The sequence below is a fragment of the Camelus ferus genome, chromosome 11 (assembly GCF_009834535.1).
Source record: "Camelus ferus isolate YT-003-E chromosome 11, BCGSAC_Cfer_1.0, whole genome shotgun sequence".
NCBI lineage: Eukaryota > Metazoa > Chordata > Mammalia > Artiodactyla > Camelidae > Camelus > Camelus ferus.
This window is the reverse complement of record NC_045706.1, coordinates 69,094,627-69,108,589: the sequence shown is the minus strand read 5'-3', so window position 1 is coordinate 69,108,589 and position 13,963 is coordinate 69,094,627. Positions and strand designations below refer to the sequence as shown.

At 46.6% G+C, this 13,963-nt stretch overlaps 1 non-coding gene across 1 annotated transcript; it reads right to left on the bottom strand.

Annotated features, from left to right (window-relative positions):
• Positions 1-10,425: 10,425 nt before the first annotated feature.
• TRNAA-UGC lies at positions 10,426-10,497 on the bottom strand. The gene has a single exon. It is a non-coding gene; the product is annotated as a tRNA-Ala (tRNA).
• Between the last annotated feature and the right edge of the window lie 3,466 nt (positions 10,498-13,963).

Sequence of the window (13,963 nt, the reverse complement as noted above, 5' to 3'; positions counted from 1 at the left end):
TCTATCTAGCATCTACTCTCATCTGTCTCTCTACCTGTCATCTATTTTTCTAACTAACCTATCTATCTATCTATCAATCTATCTATCTATCTATCTATCTATCTATCTATCTATCTATCTATCTATCTACCTACCTACCTACCTATCTATCCATCCATCCATCCATCTGTCTGTCTATCCAGCCAGCCAGCCAGCCATCATCTATCTATCTATCTATCTGTCTGTCTGTCTGTCTGTCTATCTATCTATCTATCTATCTATCATCTTAGAATATCACCTTAGGAAACTGGCCTAATGCTTCCCACCTTAGACCAAAATTGACTCTGAGGACAAAGCCCATGGTGGAGCCTGCTGGTGAGGAAGTCCTGGCTCCAGCCACAGGAGTGGGAATAGTCGCAAAGTCTTGGGATGGAGACCCCAGTTTAAGCCGTCAGTACCTCTACAGGGTTTGTGGGCATCTCCACAAAGCAGGCCGGATAAAAATGGCACGATCCCTGTTTGGCAGTTAACACAGTGGCAAATCAATATCTTGTTTCTCCCCGGCTAGCCCCTGAAATGCAAAAATAACCATATCTGGAATCCTGACTGCTCAGTCTCATTCTAGCAGTGATGGGTGAAACACTGTGCAGAGCTGGGTCTGTGCATGATGGTGCAGGGTTGATTCCACTTAAAGGAGCCAGAGAATATAGTCAAATGTTCAACCAGGAAGTGTTCTATTTAGGAATGCCATTCCTCCAAAAAGCCTGATCCTCATTTAACTTACAAGTGTTTAACGTGTAAGATTTCCAGTAGCCTGAGAATTCTGCGCTCCCCGCACTGAGGGCAGATTCCAGTCATCCGCCACACCTGCAGAGGTATTGGAAGCCTGACCCTCACAAATGGTGAAGAGTGGATTCTAATAACAGTGTATGATCTTTTTAACTTCCAACTGAGGCTGTTAAAGCAAAACTTCCTTCTGGTTCTAAGCAGCTGGGACAGACCTGAGGGTCCAGGATTTGCTAAGTTCTGTATAAAAGAAAGCAGAGTCATGAGCATTGAGGAATCAAGCTCGGGATCTCTAAAATCTGTAGGATCCATTAATGGCGTTTAAGTTGCGTCAGCATCACTCGCTTAAACTCATCATTCCGATACAAATGATCACTTTGAATGGTCAGCTAAGTTAATGGCTTGGTGTAAAGATAGATCAATCAATGTACTGATTGTTTTCTACCCAGTGAAATGTCTTGAAGAGGGTGTTTGGCTCCCATCCAGGTTCAGCCTTTGAAATGGAATATAAGTGTTGATGGTGTTAGAACTCACCAGCAACTTTTGATACCTTTGACCTCTAATGAGGTAGTTAAAGTAAGAGATCCATTGGAGGTGTGCTCCAAGAGGGGACAAATTTTTTCTAACACAGTTGTTATCTTTCAGAATGGCACAGTTCCGTTCTTTTTATAATTGATAAGAATTAAATCCGTAATTTAAAAGAATTAAATATAAAGAATAGATAAGAATTAAATAAAAATTATAAAAATTAATTTTTAATAACTAATAAGAATTAAATAAGAATAAGAAGCATATGTTCTTAATTTAATAAGAATTAAAGAAGAGCCCTGGCCAGCACTGGGGAAGGGGTGCCATTGAGGTCAGACAGAGTCATTGAAATCTTCCACTCTGATTTAAATTTCTGAAGTTTTATTCTGGGTAGAGCTCCACTTCCTTGAGTAAGAGTTTCAGAAAGTCTGGGCAGCACAAGAACGATGAAAGGTGACTTGTAATCTGGGCAAAGATGACCTTAGAATTTCAAGAGAGAATCTTCGAGTTCCCTCACTCTTTCTCTCCCTTTATATCTACACCCAACACACATCTACAGAGCGTCTGTACCCCTTTCATAGTTGTACCAGAAAAGCAAATCCTGGCAACATAAGAAAACACCTTGCTAGTTTACTGTGAGTATCCATCATTGTATAAACCAATTTAATAGGGTATGATAGTTGCCAAGTTGTCTGATGGCCAGATTTTCTCAGCATTTCCCATCTGCTCACACAATAGCCCGAAGATGTTTGCTTTCCTGGACACAGACTGCTTTAAAACTGCCTGGAGGAGTCTGCTCACCCAAGCTGTTTTAATAAGGTTAAATATATAAAATATTCATCTCACAGAATATATGCCCATATGCTATCATATCATTAGTCACAAACAAGGACATTTAATTATTCTGGTCTCCAAGGTCCATTGTTACGGCCTGAATACCAGGGACTCCATGAATCAGGCCATCTTCTTCATCTATGACAACATTTTCCGCCGAGTGCACAGGGCTTTTCCATGTTGTCAGGTCCATCTTGTAGACAGTTATTCCTTGTTGTCAACCATTGCGACATAACTTGGAGGCAGATGGCTGCTGGCATTCTACATAATATCCTTAACCATCTCCTTTTAGGCTCTCATATGTTCTTAAACACTCCTACTGGAGATTGAAATTCTGTTCATCTTCATCGAGGGCCAGGAAGGAAGTTGTTTTTAAATATCTACAATAAAAAGACCACACAGTGTTGACTGGAAGCCTACTTCCCACTATTTCTAGACTCAAAAGTTCTAGCCCTCCTACAGCTTAGCCAACAAGCGGAAACCACATTCTGTATGGGGGAGGCGGGGGAAGAGCCATGGAGCTACTGAAAGGACACGTCGTAACCTTTCTCTCTTCTTTCCCTGTTGAAAATCACCACTCAGGCTTGGCACTTCGTGGAGCGAGAGTGGGTGAATGCATCATTAAGATTACATTTTCCCGGAAGTAGAATGGTTTGTACTTCCTGTTCACAGTATTTTTAATCAGGATACACACTGAATAGTACATGTGTCATCCTACTGCAGACACTTGTTTAGATGCACGTCTGTATTTCTGTTCATACATATATACATCAAAGGATATCTGCTTAACATTAAAAGTGTTCTCTCTAGGTGGTATAATTATAGGGGAATTTTATTTCATTCGATTTGCTTTTTGGTAGTTTAAAATTTGTAGAGAATTACGTTTTATTTGTGTAATAATTTTAGGAATGTTAAAACAACCCATTCTAAACTGAAAGCGGGACCTCTACGTGAGCATAAATGACATAAGCCTGGGTGTTTGATGTGTGTGCGTGCTCAGTTTTCCTTCATGGTCTGGCATCCGTCCTGTTGTGCAGGTGAGGAAACTGGCACGGGGACTGTCATGGCGACTCACTGACCTCTGGCGGGGGCAGGGTTTCAGTCGATCCTAAAAACTGCAGCTCTTTCCACTCTGCCCCTCTGCATTACGGTTCCCGGTCTCTAGAGAAAATTAGGCAGATCCATACGACACAGACAACCTGCCAGTCACCCGTCCCCACTGTCTCTCTACTGCCTTCCCACCATGATTGCTCCTGATCCTGGGAAGTAAATGCCCCGAAAATCTTTATGAGGTTATCTTTTCATTACTCTTTTCATTGCAAACCCACTCAGTTAATAAGCTTATTTAGGGCTTTTGGTGACAACCCCGTGCATATAACACTGAGGTTCTGACTTATGCCATAGTACTGCGTGTGTTAACTAGCTTACAATCTGAGTCCAAAGAACCTTTGGGCAAGTTGAAAAACCTTGACAGGAAACCACTGACAGCCCCTCGGATTCTCCTTTCCTGGCAATGGTTGACCACACGTGGAACGGAGAAGTAGGGAATGAATCTGTGATCTACCTTCTAATCAGTCGTCTTACTTTGACTTGATTCACCCTGATGTGGAGCTTGGCCTGGAAGGTGCTTTCCAGCCAGGCCGGGCCAGCTTCCCATGAAACAGCCTTGCCAGGCAGTCACCATTAGTGGGGGCCCCGTTAGTGACGGAGACGGAGGCAAGTCGGGGAACTCGCAGTAGGGTCAGGATTCCTGCCTTCTATCGACCTGCATCTTCTTCCCGGCAACCACGCTGAAGGTGGACAGAAGACGACTTCTCAAATCTTAGAAAACTGTGATTGGGTCTCCCGCTAATCCTGTCTCTTCTCCAGGCTAAACTTGTAGTTTCTCTGAACCTGTCTAAGCAAATTATTGTTGAGTGCCTACTATGTGTTCCCCTGGCGTATCCCTTCCTGCACATCCCTACGGGGAGCGTATAATGGTTTCCAGACCCCTCTCCATCCTTGCCACTGTCTTTCAGTCGTAGGATAATTTGACAAAAGTCTCTTCATGCAAGATGCCTGGAATGTAAAGTTAACCAAGAACATGGTGTTTCCTGTCTTAAAAGTTTTAAGTAGTAGTTTTTATGTCCAATCTTTTATTAATTTTGGTGAGAACATCACTATATCTTTTTTATTTCACTTTTACTGCTAAGAGGTACCAAGCATCCAGTAGCCAGCCGCTTTAGGGTTTGTATAAATCAGACCTATCCAAACACAACACAGACACTCGTACTTGCGGTTTCTTATTTAAAAAAACAAAACAAATTTTACCGTTGAACTAACAATACTTTTATAATGAACACATAAAATGAATATTAAATATCTAATCGAGTTAAAAAAAAAAAAAACAAAGTTAACCACGAAGGTTTTAATCTCATCTGTTTCCCCTTAAGTCTTATCTGAAGATACCAGTCTGGAGTGTATCCTTTCACAACTATGTGTATGGAAATTTCTCTGGTCTCTGCTTGTCTGTCTCTCTCTCAATAACTATCAATTGTCCCATCCTGTACAATATGAACCTCCCAGTTCATTTTAGCTCTTGTTTTGAGTCTTTCAACGAGATTATATAGCTTGATTTCATGGGTCCTGTTTCTTTCTCGCTAAATGTTAAAATTATGTTTAAAATTAAAAACAATCTTCGAAGATTTGATTCAGTTCTAACAGTCTAGACACTCTATTCTTTAGACTAGTGCTTCTCAAACCATCTTCATCTAAATTGCATGGTAAAAATACTTAGCAAAGTGCAGAGTCCTGAGCCCCCCCAAACCCGAATCAGAATCTCTAATTGCACACCAGAAAGCCCCATGCGAATGAATTCCTAGAGCTGGTGCCTGCATACACAGCAAGGCTGATGACACTGCTCTGCACACTTCACCTAAACAGGACCAAACATGCAGTCCCTCCCTGGCCCGTCTGATTCAGGCAGAACAGATCAGGCTCTGGTACCTTCTCCCAGCCTGAATTCTTCCACTAGCCCATACTACAGTCTTAAACCATGATCGGTGATGTGGAGGCCAGCATCTTGCAAGATCCATCTTTACAATGACCCGAGAGAGCTAAGCCTCTCATCGTTTGCTCTGGCAAGGCCGAAAAGTATTTTGCTTCTTGCAGTGTTTCAGCTGTCATCTCATCGAGTGGAAGTGCCAAGCCTAAGGGTAAAGAGACGATTAAGTTAGGGTGAGCGCCAAAAACTTGCAGGCAGGCAGAGCAGTAATGCCCTCAGGCTGCTTACCAGGGATGCTCACTGTGCGCTAAGAAATAATCATCCTGAGCCAGGAGAGCTGTGGTTTCTCCCCGACGCTCCCTGACGTGAGTGTTTTACTGCAACGCTGTGACCCAATAGTGTTCCATCACAAGGAATGGGAGGGACCATTTCCCTTCAACCAGGCACTAGGAGCGGATGCGCTGAAGCCCTGGGCATTCAGTGTTTGTCTCCAGACTCGAGTTTCAGCGTGGACAAGCTTCAACAATTCTTGGTATCAATGGCAGGGGCCAATTAGCAAGAGGAAAATCACTCCATCCCTGGCCTGGCGCAAAAATCAAGACAAGCATGCTTCCAACCAGAAAGAGAGATTGTTTGCTGAGAAAAATTCATGCTTGGTAGGGCTCACCATGCCCAGTGGAGCCATGGTGGACATTTTCAATATGTTTCACTATGTAGTTTACGGTTGTTATTGTACAAAATGACAACTGTCTCCTACCCATCGGCAAGGGCTCCCAGATGGTCCAGCTGGAGTTCAGTGAGCGTGTTTTGCCTCCCGGGAGTGGCCAGCACTGTGGCCCTTCCATCCCACACATCAGCCAGACTGAGGGGGCCCCTGTTCCTACAAGGACCAGAGGAAACTGGATCACAAAGGCACGTTAAGTGTGTCTGTTCATCTGCTCGAAACTCCATTCATTGTGGCAGACCCCGTAGCCTTGTGCTGTTTCTTGTCTTGTTTTGGGTGTTCATATTTTTGTTTCTTTCTTTTCTTTTTTAAACTATGCTGTTGTGGTGGTTTTGCCATGTGTCAACTTGGCGAGGCTCAACTGCATGTCCCAGGATGTGAGAGGCTGGGCTGTAGAACACCCTCTCTCATGAGAGGTGGGGGAGGGGGCAGCAAGCTTCTGGTAGTCCCCACCTACCTTCTCCCAGCTGTCCCATCAAGCACGCAGCTAGTGCTGTGAAGGAACTTTGCAGATGTCATTAAAGTCTTTAATCAATTGACTCTAAGTCAGGGAAATTATCCTGGGTGGGCCTTACTTCATCAGTTGGAGAGCTTCCTCCCTTAGGACAGTGTCAGCCCAGGCCCTTGGGGTACCAGCTGCTCCTGAGCTTCCCTTCCTGATGGCCTGTCCTAACACACTTTGGATCTGCTTTACCAGCCCAAACAGTTGTATAAGCCAATCCTTGTAATAGATCCACCCATCCCTTTGTCTGTCTGTACATCTGTCTGACTAACATCTACCATCTATCTTTTCATCTATCTATCTACCTATCTACCTATCTATCTATTCTACTGGATTTTCCTCTGGTCAGACCCTGGCTGATACAACTGCCAACTCTTTAAGGTCAAGAACTATGCTTTTTTTTTTTTCCTAATTCACCATAGCACATAACACAGCACTCTAAATAAATACCTGGCACATTCAAGATTTACTCTTAGATTTTTAAATTAACTATAGTTACCATGTGATTTTTGTTTCATCAGATACGTATGTGCTTAATAACTCTCTGAGATCCAGTCAGTGTATCTGTATTTACTGAGCACCTGACCAAGGAATAGAAGTGTGTGCATACCAGACGAGAGATAAAGCCGGGTTCAGCTTTAGGACCGCTTCCAGGCTAAAGCAGACCCCATGCCTCCCTGGGTCACTGTCAAGCTGGGTTCAGTGAAGGTGACAGGAACACAGAATTGAGGTTGCTTGGCCTGGTCTATTGGCATTCATCCGATGTCCGATTTATCATTCACTCAATTTTCCAGTCGTTGTGGCATAAAATGCAAACCTACCCATGCAGAAATACCCATTGAATTCAATAAATCTTAAAATATTTGATCCACTCGGGCCATCACCTATCATTAGTACGATAGATAAGTCAGGGTATTTGCAAGTGAGGGCGTTATATCACATATTTAAAAATACCGAGAGAAGCTCTTATCTGTCAGGAATGCATTGTGAGTTATAACTTTTATGGAAAGAGGCCGATGTGTTCAACGGAGATTGAAGAAAGAAGCCTAAATTTGAGGGGAGGGCTGACAAAACAGCCAGGAAGTCATCCGATCTCATTTCGGGAGTTCAGGCACCGTGCCTGGCATGGCGTTCTGCAGGACCGAGCGGCCTCTGAACCTCTGAGAAAATAGCCATGCTGCTGCACATGCCTGCTGGACCTGGGCACTGGAGGGGAGAGTCTTGGTCTCATCTCCCTGCATACGTAAAGGGAGGGCTCATTTCAGCGGCGGCTGGCCATGCTCAGGGTCATTGTTCCTAGACCAGTGAGATGAGGTTGGCAGAGGTTTTAGCCCCTTATGGACAAAGGTGCCGCACACAGATAGAGGCGTGGGTTAGCAACCACAGGGCACCGATCCCTGCTTTTCAGATCCCGTTGGACTAACTCATTCAATATCATGATGTAACTGCTGGCTCCCAGTCAGAAGACACAGATCCCGATTAACACAGCTTAATAAGCTAATTTCCTGTTATGATATGATCTTCGAAATGAGTTTTTAATGATTACTTTTACAAAGCATCTACAGATGTTCAGCCAATCACACTGGCCCATTAGCTGAGCAATCCCAGACTGGGATGATGATGGTGACGATGGTGATGATAATTACTATTTAGCTGGAGGAGATAATGCCTTCCTCACCAGCTAGAGACCATGTCAACAGGAAATTCTTCTGAATGTATTTAAGCACAAAGTTTTCTTTTCTTCCCTTCCTCCTCTCCTGGCTTAAGCTAGAATCATTAAACATCCAGAGAATACTACCTCCTCTATGCCACATTAGTCACTGCGTCCTCAAATCACTTCTCTCCAGACTGGAGGGCGTGTGGTCCTGTGGGTTCAGGCACCTCCCTGGGCCATTACCCTGGAGGCAAACCCGACCTGTTCAGTTGGAGGTGAGTGCTCCAACCTGGGGAGGCTGGCCTCGGCTCTGCAGGCATCTCTATGGATACGTAGAGAGGGGGAGATGGTCAAGGATGATACCCCATCTCTCACGAGACAAGACATTCGTTCATTTGCTCATCCTTCCGTTCCTTTGATGGCTCTGAAAGGATAGAGGGCTGAAAAAGCAAGTGTGCCGCAGAGGGGTGGGGGGCTCCAGGCACATGCACAGCCATCCCTGGGGAAGACAGCACAGCGAGGAAAGCCCACTGTAGAGTGAGGCCTGAGGCTTTGCCTCCCGAGGCCACTGCTGCAACCATTTCTGAAAACCAGCAGATATCTGCTGAGATTTTAGATGTCAGTATGCTGCTGACACAATTCAGGGGTTGGGGAGGGAGGGAAATTGCAATAACTGCTCATGGAGTTTAGTCCACAGGGTGCAGACGGGCAGCTTGTGGGCTAGATGTGACCCATGGATGTGTTTACGTTTTCTTTCCCCTACAAAGTTGGACCACATTGTGTGTTTTTTTTAATAGTCAATTTTGCATCCTCATTTCAAAACAGATGTCACATAACATTTGCAAATTCCAACTTCTCTTGAAGAATCAGGGAGCCTGGGCCCCGAGAACCACCGTTCCCACCAGCAGCAGCCCACGGGCGAGCACCAAGCTGCAGCCGCCTTTTCTATGGGCTGCGGTTCTCCAGGGTGCAAATCCCACTGCTCTGACTTGTCTCCGCGACGTGGAGACAAGGGCCACCAGATGTATAATCGTCCGTGTTTAACATGCAAACAGGGAGGCTGAAAGAACACGACCAAAGGCGCTTTTATGAAACAAATGGGACTTTTCCATCCATAACAAATAATAGAAATAGTAATAAATGATGTGAGTTTACACATTTGTGCTCCCTCCCCGGCCTCAGTTGGTATTGGAGTCTGTGAACCATATTTTTAATTAGTTCTGGGGACTTCTTGAGCTGTCTGGGGAAGGGCAAGTTTCTTGGCTCATAAAAAAAGGGGGGGGGTGGCTTCTGGAATGGAGGAGGAGGTAAGGTGGCCAATTGTCCTGGTTTTCCCGGATCTGAGGGGTTTCCTGAGGTGTGGAACTTTCAGTGCTAAAGCCAGGAAAGCTCCAAGTCAACAGTCACCCTAGAAGGAGGCAAAGGTGGTCCGGGATCACCAGCTGAGCCCCAGCATCCTCACAGCTTCGCCAGAGACAACCCCGGGCCACCGCCCTTTTCACTCTCCTGCCTAGAAATGCCTGGTTCCAGGGACCCCGTGATGGCTTTCATCACTGAGGACTACACACAAAGGACACCGGTGAGCCCCCCTCCCGCTCTGCTCCTGGACCAGGCCTGGCTGTGGGTTTAGTCTTAGGAATCCTTTGAGAAACTCCCAAATTGCTAGTCGATTTAGTTTGCCTCTAGCGCAGGACCTCACTCCAGTCTCTCTGCCCTGGAGAAAGAAGGGCTGGGATCCCTTTGATGGGCCCCCTGGGACCCGGAGGGGACAGCGATGACACAAAAGTAAGTTGCTTGGCCTGGCATTCCTCTGGTTTCCAGTTTAGATGGTGCGGCTTGGGTACCCCCTGAAGTTGTCTTCAAGAGAAAGTTACTAGTTGCCCTGCAGGAGGAGCGAGGGCAGCGCCACCTCTGCTCGGGTCCCCTTTCTCCGTCGTAGGCTGATGCCCCCAGGCCTCCTGCAGCCGATCCCCTGACCTCCCCCATTTCAGCTCAGCTCAGCACTTACCTCCCTCGAGATTCTTTTCTCGACTGGCTCCACCTGGCTCTGTCACCGCCATCCGTCCTGCGTCCCCCGGGTCCCCATGTCCCCATGACCCAGCTCTGTACGACCCAGCTCTGTACGTGATTCAGATTTCACTCGTTTGGAATTCCTGATCATTCCATCTGGGCTGAGCAGAGTTTTATGCTGGCTTATATTTTATGAAGGAAGCTTTTCACAAAACAGATGAATACTGACAACAAAATTACATGGACATTTAGTTTAATAAAGACGACAATCTGCCGAAAGGCTATCTGTGCTCTGGGCCAACAGATGGAGAGTCTGGCCCACAATCCGTGCTGGCCTCCTCTCTTTCCTCCTTTTTTTTTGGGTTGTTGTTGTTTTTGTTTTTTGTTGGGGGTGGGCAATTAGGTTTATTTATTTATTGTAATGGAGGAGGTGCTGGGGATTGAACCCAGGACCTCGTGCATGCAAAGCACACGCTCTGCCACTGAGCTACACACCCTGCCCCCTTTTTCCTCTTCTTGAAACCTTCCCTCACCATCACCAGGCCTGACCCGACAGACCTCTCCCTCCTGTGATCCTCTTGGCAGTTTTGCACCTGTTGCTTCTTCAGCCACGTTTGTCACGTCTCTGGTCAGTTCTCTTTAGAGAGTCATGTGGGTCAGATAGCTCTAGCCTGCCACTTCCGAGGTCTTGACCTCACCTCCCTCCGGGGCCTGGGGCCGCTGTTCACCAGTCACCATGTGGGCTCTGCATGGGCTCCAACCAACTCCATATCCAACATGATTGATATTATAATGTCATAGTGCACAGTATTATTAATCACACATAGCACATTAAATCAAATCATTCCCAGTCAATGTGCGTATCATATCCAACAGACTTAATCTGCCACTTACATGAAATCATCGACCTGCTTGGCCCATGTCCCCCTCTCCCTCTGGGCCCATAACCTGTGGGGGTTTCTATAAATGAACTTTACCAGGCATCAGGCTCTGATTTCAGTATCATCTCACCTAAAATCGCCCACCCTTTCCCCTCAGATAGGACGTCTCTATGGAGTAGCAGCTGATCCGTCCGTGCTCACACCTAACTGCGGGTTCATGCATCTGGTTATTTTTTTTTGACTCTACTTTGGGCATCTGAGGCCTTAACACAGCCAAATACATTGCAGCTCGACTTTAATTGAACATCATTTACCAACATCATCAACCATAAGGTGTTGTTCAGTCCGTGGTTACAGGACACAAGGAAAACCTACACATGTACACGCGCACGCACACACGTACGTACAAAGTATGTCTGACAAGTTACTTTGATAGAGTAAATAATAGAGGTTTAAATCCTCTTATGTCTAGAATTATAGGGACCTGAACCTACCCCTACAATTAAAAATTCTTTGTGCTATCATACTACACCACAGTAAAAAAAAGTCAGCTAAATAAGCTACGGGCTCATACCCCAAAAATGTTGGTTTATCTTCTTCCTGGACTAAGAAATTCCCCCATCATCACTATTTTCCTTACCACCCTTATCTCTGGAATTGTCATCGTAATTGTAAGCTCATGGTGACTACTCGTCTGAATTGGGTTTGAAGTAAATATACGAGCTTATATTCCCATCCCGATAAAAAATTTTAATCCACGAGCCATAGGGGCGTCCCCTAAATATTTCCTAGCACAAGCTGCCACATCCCTGTCACTTATAACAGCAGCCATTTTATTAACTTTCTCAACTCAGGCCCGTGAACTAGCACAAAAAGTGCTAACCCTACAGCATCAGCCATTATAGCAAGAGCCCTCATCCTAAAATTAGGACTAGCCACCTTCCGCTTTTGAGAACCCGACGTCACACAAGGGATGCCATTCGCAGCAGGGCAAATCTTACCAACACGGCAAAACCTCGCACCCCTATCAGTACGGTACCAAATGTCACCCACCATCCATCGAGCTAAATATATTGTTAACAACGTCCATTCTATCTATCCGAACCGGGGGAGGAGGCGGATTAAACCAAACCCAGTTATGAAAAGTCAGAGCCTACTCGTCAGTTGCCCACATGGAGTGAATACCAGCCTCATGCTGTGTAACCCTCTTGTAACAATCCTAAACTTACCCATTTAAATCGTGATAACGCTTACTATTTTCACATGATGTATCTACAGCTGGCCACTGCCACGTCACCACTGTCACACACGTAACAAACACCCATCACCACAACCCTAATCCTTACTATTATGTCAGCAATAGAAGGTCTCCCACCACCACTATAAGGATTTACACCCCAGTGCTTGATTACCCAAGAAATAACAAAAAAACCCCAACATAGTATTGTTACAGCATTATTATATTAGTATACATTACACAAGACAACCGGGAGGTCTGTAGACTGGGGGCCCCGCCGCAGCAATCTACCAGAAATGGAGCCCCTCTGACCCCAGAGGACACGCCCCTCCTCCCACACGCACCGCATCCCAGGTCACCCTGCATCGTGGTTGTAAGGTCAGCAGACACGACTCATGTCAGCACTCACCTCGGCCCGGGCACTGCCCTCCGTCATGAATAGGGTCACGTGGGTGGGGCACACAGCCCCGTGCCCGTTTTCTCTCCCAGCCACGCTCCTGCACATTTACGTCCCTCTGAGGAGCACCCAGGCCTCCACCTGCGCGCCCTCACTAGTTCTCGTGCCCAAGGAGGACAGGAAGGAGGCTGGCCCCTGAGACCACGGCCGGAAGTCATCTCCACTCTACTGTCGGGCAAAAAAGAGTTTTCATCTTTCTTAGACTCTCTTAGTATACGGACTGTAGGTTAGTGACAATCAAAAACACTGGTGGAAAAAAAAACTTAGGGGAAAAAGGTGAAGACCCATCGACTAGGAAGATGACTTTGGAATTAAAAACACACAGTCTAATAAGAGCTGGGCCACCCCGCTGGACTGCACGTAGACGGAACTGCCTCTTCAGCTGGTGTGGTCCTACTTCGAGCTGAAGCCACGTCTGGAAAAGGCTCGGCGCTCCTTAGCCTAATGGTGCTGGATTTTTATCTCACGAACGGCAAGGTCTCATGCACAGGAATGAAGGACACGTTCTCCTCCTGTAGCTCAGCTAGACTGTGCCCTCTCCTAGAGAGAATGAATGCCGGCCTGGCTCCCTGTGCTTCTCCTTAGACTCGTGGGGAAACCAGCCTCCAGTCTTGCTGGTCAGGAAGCGGATGTGGAATTGGTACCTTCCCTCCAGCTCCTGGGAGTCCCTCCAGCCCTCTTCCCCGCCCCACCCCTGTTCCCACTGCAGAACGTGAATTCTGTGCATCAAACCCGAGGCTCCGGGCTCAGGGAGGGAGCTTCAGAATCACTTCCTCCTTTGGGAAAGGGCAGAATTTCCTGGCGGAGGGGCTGAAGGCACCAGGCTGAGAGACCAGAGGGAAGGGCTGTAGAAAAAGTAGAGGCGCCCTCCTTTCCAGTCCTGCAGTGCGTGGGTCCCAGCTCTCATGTGGTGCAAGGGAACAGCTCTGTTGGACAAGTTATGACATCTGCTCAGAGATCTGACCAGCTCTTTGATAGGGAGCTCTGACTTACTACCACTGTGGTTGGCTGGGTAGGGAGATGGGGTACACTGGGAAGGCAGGTCTGTGCCAGGGAAACTGGTAAAGCCGGAGGCACCCAGGAAAAGACAGGCAAAGTCATATTCCTCTCCCAGATAACATTACGACGTGCAGGGGCTACCTCATTCCAGGGCCTCTGGAACTCATACAATGGCATCCTGCAAATTTAGAAAAAAAATGCCCAAAACGGGGAGATCGGGGGCATCTGGGCTGACAATGCAGCTCTGGGAGTGGAGGGGCTGGCTGGAGTCACCACTCCTTCCCCTTTCTGGAGCAGCTTGCACCTTGTGTAACGACCCATCCACCCCTGCCACCTCCTGATTTTTCCCCATAAGTAACCAAGTAACTGCTGACGTCAGGAAATGAGGG